This window comes from Cryptomeria japonica, chromosome 10, assembly GCF_030272615.1.
Source record: "Cryptomeria japonica chromosome 10, Sugi_1.0, whole genome shotgun sequence".
NCBI classification, from domain to species: Eukaryota; Viridiplantae; Streptophyta; class Pinopsida; order Cupressales; family Cupressaceae; genus Cryptomeria; species Cryptomeria japonica.
Window position 1 is genome coordinate 357,161,027 of NC_081414.1, and position 9,948 is coordinate 357,170,974.

General features: G+C 34.8%; 1 long non-coding RNA gene across 3 annotated transcripts; it reads left to right on the forward strand.

Annotated features, from left to right (window-relative positions):
* Positions 1 to 339: 339 nt before the first annotated feature.
* LOC131042776 (uncharacterized) lies at positions 340 to 6,479 on the forward strand. 3 transcript variants are annotated; one of them, XR_009105309.2, is made up of 4 exons: positions 340 to 568; positions 676 to 841; positions 5,883 to 5,964; positions 6,115 to 6,479. It is a non-coding gene; the product is annotated as an uncharacterized LOC131042776 (long non-coding RNA). The 3 variants fall into 3 exon arrangements; XR_009105310.2 differs by having other exon boundaries at positions 6,130 to 6,479; XR_009105308.2 differs by having other exon boundaries at positions 348 to 568; positions 5,883 to 6,479.
* Positions 6,480 to 9,948: the final 3,469 nt, after the last annotated feature.

Consider the following 9,948-nt stretch of genomic DNA (forward strand, 5'->3'; position numbering starts at 1 on the left):
TGAGGATTTAGAGAATTAAGGTTGGGTTATTTAACCTTATAGATAAGATTATTTCCCTTTCGGTGATTCATTATTATTCCTGCCCCGCATGGAACTATTGGCGAGGGTTTCCGTTAAACAGTTATTAAACATGTTCCTTATAGCCAATAGCATCACTTAATTTTTCTTTTGCAAAACTTTAATTAAATATTCCTTATATAAATGTGATCGGGCTTTAGCGGTTGTTTGTCAAATTTTAATTATTGACTATTAAAAGTGATTTTGTTAGTTTTGATTGGAAGATATAGAGGTTCACATTTCACCACACGAGAGAACACATGACTATCCAAACAGTTGGCTGACATAAAAGGCGTCTTGGAGCTTTCATTTTTGGGGTTTAGCAAATGTGCAGGAGGCTGCAGGTAACTAATCATGCTGGCTAGGTGGCACTTGAAAGCAATTCACGTGCCTTGTCTCTATGATATCATGATCAAGAATAGATTGAATCAATACTTGTGCAGAGGATCATTTTGTCTCTGCCCATTTTTCCTCATCAACGTTTTTGATACAATTTGAGGAGAATCTTGAGGTAAGTCCCTTTCCATTTTATTTTTGTTGTTTCATTTCAGATTGATTATACTGGAAAATGAACCAATACTGAAATTTTTGGCTTTGGTTTTATTCTACTATTATTAGATCAACTCTCATGGTTATATTGGCGATTATTTGCGAGCATGGGGCTTTCAGAGTTCCTGAAGATTTATTTTTGGACGAGCATGAGCCCGCCCTTAGCTTCCTTTCTTTTCTTGGCAGTGGGGCCCCTTAGCCACCCAGTGTCAACCATGTCTGAGATATTATTCAGGTGTGAAGAATTTATGCTTAGGGCACTCCATAGTTTTCTTAATTGAATTTTTTTTTGCTTCATGTATACGAATTATCAACATGTTTTGCCTAGGAAAGAATGTATAGCTACTTTTAAATTAATATCAAGAATACTGAGATTTTATCATCACAGATACCTAGATCTATGTTTTAGAGTCTTTCTATGTGACGATTTAGGAAACATATTTTGAAATTGGATCAAACACGAAAAAACACTCTTTTTTAGATGAGGGTTTCTTTAACTTTGTTTTGCGTGATTTTTTTCGTCTGAAACCATGAGATTGAAAGTGAAATGTGTTGCACTTATGAATGCAAGTGATCAAGATGGTATTCAATATATGTACAGGGAGGCTCTATTGAGTTGGATAATTATGGACTACCATTTTCAAGAATTGAAGATAGAGGGATTTACTAGTGCACATTTCAAGTTTGAGGTGGCAATCTACAATGTTTCGATATTTGTAACCTTCCCTTCATGACAACTCAAGAAACATATAAATTTTGGCTATAAATATTAAACGTATTTAAGAATGTTTAACCAAAGAAGGCACATAAATTTAAATTCCTGTATTGAGTATTACTCATTTTTTTTTATTGTTACGGGTAACTGTCATGATATCGCTATAAAAACATCTTGATTTATGCAGTGAACATATATAATAAATATGGGAAAGATTATCAGCTTTATCAAAATCCTGCAGTAGCTAATGTTGGGAAATACATGAACTTGTCTACTTTTCTTGAATTTGAAAAACAAGCTAAGATTACTGCTCTTATCAACATTGAGGTATGGGAGCTGCTTATTATCTGAGAAAAGGCATTGACCATGTTTTTATTATATACAAATTCTGTCGCTATCAAAACATATTTTACAATTAAAAAGTTATGAGAGAATGCTTTTTGTGTTGTTTACAGAATGCATGTGCAACAGTATCAAAATGAAACCTTGGTACCAAAAATGATGATACTATCCTTGGCTCCTCCAATGTGTCTTGAAATACTGAGTTTTTGGTGTTCCCTTAGTTGATGGTCTTCATTGGCTTACACTATTGGCAAGGTCCTTCCCTCACATGTTGTTTAATACTTGTGTGGGGTTACCTTTGGCTTTTAGGTTTAACACCTACGTGTCTATTTGAGCGTTCGTTTTTCAGTTTAGCGTATGTGCAGGACGTTGCAGGTAACAAATCATGGTTTATGAATTGATTCAATAAAAAATGTCTGCAATAACAAACCTAAAGTGTAGAACATTTTTGAGAATATCAAGGGATTTGTGCACTCAAATGTTATATTATTATTTGCTTTACAACAGAAGACATGATATTGTTATAGTTGCATTTGAAAACTATATTTTCAGACATCTGCGATAAAATGCCTTACAAACATTAGTTTTGGCAGGTTCACATTCTCTACGATGTTATTTTCCCATAGTGAATAGTACTCTGTCTTCTACAATCTATTTTAGTGTGTTGGAAATATAATGGTTTGGTTTATGCTTTCATATCATTCATCTTAAACTATTTGAAGTTAAACATTACAAAAGATGTAGAAAAAGCAGTGAAGATTCACCTGATTTGTAGTGCCGGAAAGGTTTTTGTGTTTTTTTTTTTTTGGAGTGAGTTGCAGAGCAACAAAATCTTGAGAGTGCATTGTGTTAGCGGTAATTCAATTCAATGGGAGTCTTGAGGATTTCATTAGAAAAGCTGACATGTACATCTAACTGGTACGTGGACTATTTATACGGTGCATGCAAAAAAGTGGTTGTACCAACCCAAAGAAAAGCAGTTTCCAATGTCAATGCAAAGAGATGGGTGGATAGTGTAGAGAAATGAAAGAGCACATAGCTTATTTACGGAGAAACGTGGCATGACAAGATGTTGCCAAAAATCACATATTGCTTTGTTTGAACCATGCTATCATCAAACCCATAAATATAGCAGATAAGAACAAAACATTAACTTTAAGTTTGATTTACTCGCTTCTCTTGTATCTCCTGCATCACACTCACGAACACATAGTGATAGGATGATGTGTGTTCTCTTGTCTTGATTTTGGGAATGCCTTTGCATATCCAATCAAACAAAAATGGCCAATCAGACAAAAATGGCTAATTCAAACCAGACTAGGTTTGATAGCTTTTAATTTTTATCAAGCAAAATATATGATGTGTTTTTTCTTATTTCTTCTTAATGTTGGATAGGCTTGAAAGGTCACACAATATCTTGGCCTTTTGTATATGTCCATGCCTTTTTGTGACAAATATAGGGTCTCAAGGAGATCAGACAAATCTAGAGCTGCAACATGACAGTCCACAACACTTTTAAGTCCTCCAAATTTGCACATGGTAATATAGCCAACTTTGCTGCAACATGACAATACACAACACTTTTAAGTAGTCCAAATTTGATGTAGGCCTTTTAGATATCATTGAATTGCTCCCATTTTGTTGTACCAACCCAAACAGTTGTCCTCAGCATGCATCCTATTGTTCTACGATTCTAGATCTAAACTTATATTTCAGAGTACCAAAAATAACACTTATCCATCTATATTTTTGTGGCATATATGAATTTGCAATATACCAACTTCTGCAAGATACATATATTTTGAGACCCAAAAGGCAACCCAACCAATTTTAGCACGTGTGCTTTCATCTTCGAATTATTGTCAAGCTTGTGTTCCCATTAGATAATGCAATACACAATAGATTACTCATCTCTAGCGCTTTAAACCTAGTGAAATGGGATTTTTCTTTTAATTTATTTATTAAAAAAATGCCAATTTTTTGGTTGTTGACTGACATTCATTTGTTCACAATTTTCAGTTTTTGACCACAAGGGCTCCTAGAAGATTTTGCAACCATAATTTCATTTATTGAAATTTCATAACTAACCTAATCCTTGTAACAATGCTAAACCAAGAGTGACAAAGATCAAATGTAGCTTGTCACAAAGTCCCCCAAAACAAAGAAGTAACTAGTTCATCAGTTAGACTACTTGCTGTTAGTTTTTTTCCATTTTCAAAATTATTCCTCTTTAATATTTTGTTGATCCTTTCGTGTATTCTTTAGTCATGGCATTTAGACTTGGGTTAGGTGGTTAGCTCCTAAACCAAGTGGCTAAAGCTTATACCTAGAATGGTCAATACTGTGTTTAAGTTTTTAACTTTTCATTTGCAACAACCTATTTCATCCATTGTCAACTTGCCCAAAATGTGATGAATATACCTTACAACTATAGTAAAATAAATATTGCTTGTAAGATATAGCCTTTCTCGCTGAGTGATCTATTTTCTTGTTTGTTCAGGTTTTTTGATGTATTGATTTAAGTTTTGGGCTTGGAATTCAGACTTACTTGTCATCATGTCGCTCCAAACATCATCTCTAAAAGTTACACATGGTTTAGGATATATTGCTATAACTTTCAGCATTGACATTTCAAGATAGCCACTTGATTTACTATGAGCTGAGTCCAAACAAATAAAACTAACAAGTGGTATTAGGCATTCTACTTGTACCATCTGGGCCAAGCAATTGGAATGATTAATCTCTCTTGCCATCTTATTAGAGTTTCTAAATATAACTCTTGCAAATTCTAGTCTTGGCATTTGAAGTGAGCTAACTCATTCATCATTAGCTCATTTCAGATGTGGTCACTGAAACCTTTGCATAGGAAAGGATAAACTTCTAAATTCCAGTAATGGAATTCAGAGTCAACTATTCCATTCATTGTCAACATAGTCCAAACATGATTATTGAATCGCATACAGTATATCCTCAAATATTGTCACTAAAATTTAAGAGTATTTTTATAAACCCAAGACAATTAAAATACTTGCTAAAATATTTTGTATATTTAACTTTCAAAATTGAAGATTTTTTTCATTTTACAATGTTTGTGCAAAAAATTGATCGACAATTAACAATTCACTGTTGAAAATTATTTTTGGTAGGCATCGAGTGGATGATATAGAGTATTCACTCTTACTAATGTAAGAGAATGCATGACTCCCCATGAAAGAACTTACAAAAACTTTCAGCTACTTCTGCATAACAAGAGTTTGGGTCCCCAAAATTTGTAGGGATCACCATAGGGCATAGGTGACAGATGACTAGGGTGTTAGAGAATTAACTATATATGTATATGTATATGTAATGTGTAGGAGCTTTCACATCAACATCTATGGTTGACATTTGAGGTCTAGCCTAGCAAAGACTTTGAAGAAGGCATTTATTTATTTTTAAGACAAACCTCAAATTTACACGTAGAACAAATTATAAGTATTCAATTTGTTGGTGGTGTGTGTTTCCACAGACAGTTGTTTTGCATGTAAATGCTATGTAGATAGTTGCCAAGTTAAAAATGTGCAACATAAAAAAAAAAAAATAAGGTGTCAAAAATCAAAGACAGACATTCTGCTTGGAAGTGGCAAACGGACTGGTAATTATTTACATTCAAGTATATCCAAAAGCCCTAAAAAATATAGCTAGGAAAATTATCATTGATGACTAAATATTTCTTTCTCAATTAGTTATTGATTTTTTGTTTAAATATGAAAACAAGTTGAATCTGTGCCAAAATTCTAGAACAAGATTAACTGAGTCAGCAACACCATGTATATCAACTATTCCATTGTGAACAAGACTAGTTGAAGACTCTATACAATCCATTATTTCAATGTTTCAACCCTTTTAATAAAAATGTCTTAATGAAAATATCTAAGGAGAAATAGCAGTGCATGTAAGTTAGTCCTCTCATGCATTTACATACATTTGACGAAGTAGATGCCAATGCATGAGTGCATTTTACAAGACACACTGGTAAGAATGCCTTTTCTTTGTGCAATTGGTAAACATGTTTAGATTGAATAGTTCAAATGATCTTTGTTTCTCGTATTCTTAAGCATGCAAATTTCTTTTTCTTCAACAGACAAATGAGCTTTACATTTTCTTTAAGTAGGCTGGATAATCCTAGTTCTTCTTTCTTCTTGACAAAATCAAGTCATTTTGGTGTGAATGCTAATAGGTGAAACAAATGGTGATAGTTATTCTAACTAAATCGGACATGAATCTTTCAGATGTTGTTGTTGAGATGATTTTTGACAAAGGTATGTAGCCTTTAATGAAGATTACTATTGTCAATTAGTTTTGTAGTTACAAAAAGTCAGAAATAAACCTAAAGTCAAATTTTCCTTTTAAAGAATTAAAACACCAGATTTTGCAAAGAAAGAAAGATAATGCTTATTTTCTACTTCAAGCCTTTTTGATCATAGAATAGAGCATGTGGATTAATTGAGACAAGCAAAATCCCAAAATGATGAGTTAGCTGCTGACTTCCAAGGTGAGCCACGGTGGGGTTTTCTTTGCATCAACTTTGCTGATCACACTCATCATCAAGATGAAAGCAAAAATTTCTCCATTTTTGTGCCTCGTCCTGTACATTGAAGTGGGCTACACCAGCCATTGAATGGAAGCTGTCAATCCAGATTTTTAGTCTCCTTGTAAACAATTGTGCCAGAATGCTATGTAGTTTTTCAATGCAAATTTCTTTCTATATTGTCTATGATATTTTCTTAAAATTGAAGGATTGCGGAAACAAACCACTGTTATCATGTATACGTTAACAAAACTGCACAATTTTTTTATATCTTTTTTTTTTTGTATTTGATGGTGTATGAGCCCTTTAAAGTGTAAATTAAAAACTACTTTTATTTACAATATGACTAAAACATTCAAATCCAAAACTACTTTTACTCAGAACATAAAATAGATATAAATACAAATTTAGGTTGTTTGGTTTATGATTACAGCTATTTGAAGCGTTTTGAATTTCTTGTGCAATAGTTTCAATTCAATCATTATATACATTTGAAGCTATATAGATGTTTCAAGCACCAAAAAATCAACCTTGTAGAATATTAGTTTTTCATAAACATTTAAATTAAACAAAACCAATCCACAACCATCTTCGCACACTCGGCAGGAACTAAGCTGCCTTGTAGTCCTTGTTCATTTTAACCATCATGAATTAGAGAGTTTAGGAAAATAAAGAGAGCAAAAGTCTTTTTGAATTTTTGTGCTTAATAAAGTTTTTTTTTAGCTTGAAGAAGGATAATTAAATATTAGTAAAGGTAGGGAGATTTATTGTAGAAGAATTAGAAAGCTCCAAATCTACATTTGGAAAAATTTGTCTAAGTAGATGTATTTTTATTTTAGAACTATTGTTTTCTTTTATAACTTATGTATTTGTGAGCTTACCATTTTTTAAAGTGTATAGATGTGCTTATATAGTTGTTTCATCATTTTTCCTTTGTGTAAAAGAGAGCTTGAATATGTTGTAATGAAGTTTTCCATGTATTTCTTGTGAAGAAATGATGTGTATCCCACCTATAAGAGAAAATAACATCTATATTTTTTTTATGGGTGTGCCAAAATGAGTGGAGAAAGTTAAAATACATGTATGTGATAGTTGCTTATATATTATATGTTTCTCCTCATATTTTGTTTTTGATTAAAAAGCAACATTAACTAGGGTGCTGACCCTTAACAAAGAGACCATAATCCCTCTACAATTAGCTATAATTAATGCTAATTGTTTTTTAAAACAAAGCAGCGTTAAGAAGGGTGCTGACCCTTTACAAAGCCAAAGGCTATCAAATTTTAAAGACCAAGCAGGGGTGCAAACCCCACAAGGACAAAGTCAGACCAGCCTAACCAACCTGTCAAACCATCAACACCCAATCCAAATCAAGAGGGGGGAGAAAACCCCAAATCTTGAGAAAGGAGGGCTTGGGAAAGGTGGTTAGATTTTCCTTTCCACCTACGACAAACAACCGTCTAGACAACACTATCAGTAGGAACTTTTGGAGAAGAAACAAGCGGGGAATACCCTGCAGAGTCACTGCCATACTACTGTTGCAAAGCAGCAACAGGTTGTTGCAGCAGAGCAACAACAAGAGAAGAGATGCCAGGAGTAGAGTGAAAGTGAGGAGAAGGAGAAGTAGCATGGGGATCCAAGGGGGCGGAAGGGGCCGCAACAACAGTAACATCAACCAAGGCTTCATCAGTAGTAAGGGGCACCTCATCTTGAGATGAATCAACCGAAATGGAATCTGAAGCATTAATCGTCGAGTGGTCATCCGTAGCATCCTTCCACCAAGTAGCAACACCTTTGTAGCGAGAGAGAGAACAATCATAAGCAAGGTGACCCATTGAGAAACACCTTCGACAGTGAAACTGGAGACCCTCAAAATCCAGCGGTTGATTCTAAGGCATGTCCCCAACCATAAGAACCACATCCCTAGGGAGGGCCAGCGATATGTCAACATCAATTAATAGGCGAGCAAAGGTAGAATGACCCATGGAGAATGTGGCATCATCAACCTTCAAGAAGTTGCCGATGGAGTTACTGATGGCCTCAAAACAAGAAGGTTCCCAGAAATGGAGGGGAAGATTGGGGAGATGGACCCAAACCGGACGAACAGAGAGAGATTCTGTAAGGGGGTTGAAGGAAGGAGTCTAGGGCTTAAGGGAGAGAGAGTGATCCTCCCAAGACCATATCTTATCCAAAATCAAATCACAATCAAGAGTAGAGACAAAGAAAGAAAAAAAAAACCCCTTAGCACAAGGGAAAAGCTCAATGCCATAAGAAATATGGGGCTTCCAGTAATCACTCATCCAACGATGAAGGTTCAGGAGGGAAGGCCAAAACCCAGTAAATTTGCAAACCAAAGTGTTGCGTTGATAGAAGTCCACATTCTCCGTAACCTCACGGCCACAGACCACAACAGGAGAGGTATTGGCACAAGGAAGAGGACGAACCCCCCTAGAAGGTTGGGCAACAGATTTAGCCACACAGGCAAAGCTACACTTCCCAGCAAAGGGTCTGGGCATAGCAGTCTCACCCGCAGGAAGGTTGTCACTAGCACCAACAGTAATCGCCAAGGTATCCAAATCCAGAACTAGATCAGAGACACCAGGTTTGGGAGGAACAAAACCACCAACAGGGATCTTGGCATCCAAACCCCCAACATTAGTACCCAAAACCGTAGGAAGACCTGCTGCAACAGCAAAATCACCCAATGTAGCAGATAGAGCTGCCACTACACCAGCACTGGAAGTAGCAGCCACTGTTGGTCAACACAGCAACAAGCATATTCAAAAAGCTGGAGGCGGGAGAGCCGTTGGGGAGCAGGTGCAGGAGTGACATTGTGCATAGATGTTATGACAATATCTCCTCATATTTTGTTAAGATTCTTTGTTAAATCATTTTTGTAATCTTAACATGTCTTTAAGATCTAATAGCGTGTAGAAGGCTTGAAGTGTGTCCCAAAGGGTTTTATTTGGTTGAATCTCCACACATATCCTTACATGTGATCTAGGTTGACCTGGCTTAGAACTTTCCTCCGCATAGATGAAAGAGCCTAATTCATTTTTGATTACTTCTGATACTTCGATGGTAAGATGAGGAATTTGTACCAAACTTGGATCTTCTTCATTTCGTGCTTTGCTAGATATCGATGTTGGGTACCCAATCTGGCATGTAGAAACCAAATCTGTTCATTCTTAAATGACCATCCTTCATGATTGAATTTTTTTTGGATCCACCAAGAAGAAATCATTGGGAATGTGTTTGATTTTGAATCCCTCTCCCCATTCATCTTCCCACCATTTCTCTACTTTGCTACTGTCACAGCCAGAGCCAAACTATTTCACAAACAAGGCACAACCCATGTTTCATCATTTATTAATTGAACCCACGTTTGAGAAATTTATTCAATTTCAAATTGAGATTGTGAAAATAATGTCCATTTTTCTACGAGTACATTAGAAAATTTACTAAATTTGATTCATTTTCAAGATTTGATGTATATATTGTCTTTAATACAATGATCAATTAAAGTAATTTCTTAATTTTTATTTAAAATTGTATCATCATTGTTCATTTTTTATTTATTAATTCAATCAATGTTTTAGAATTTTTTTTAATATCAAATTGAGAAGACAAAGATAACATAACTTCAATTATATGATTTACTTTCTTAATTACACAAAATTTTATATTTACTTCTTTTATTTCTTCAAATCCTTCT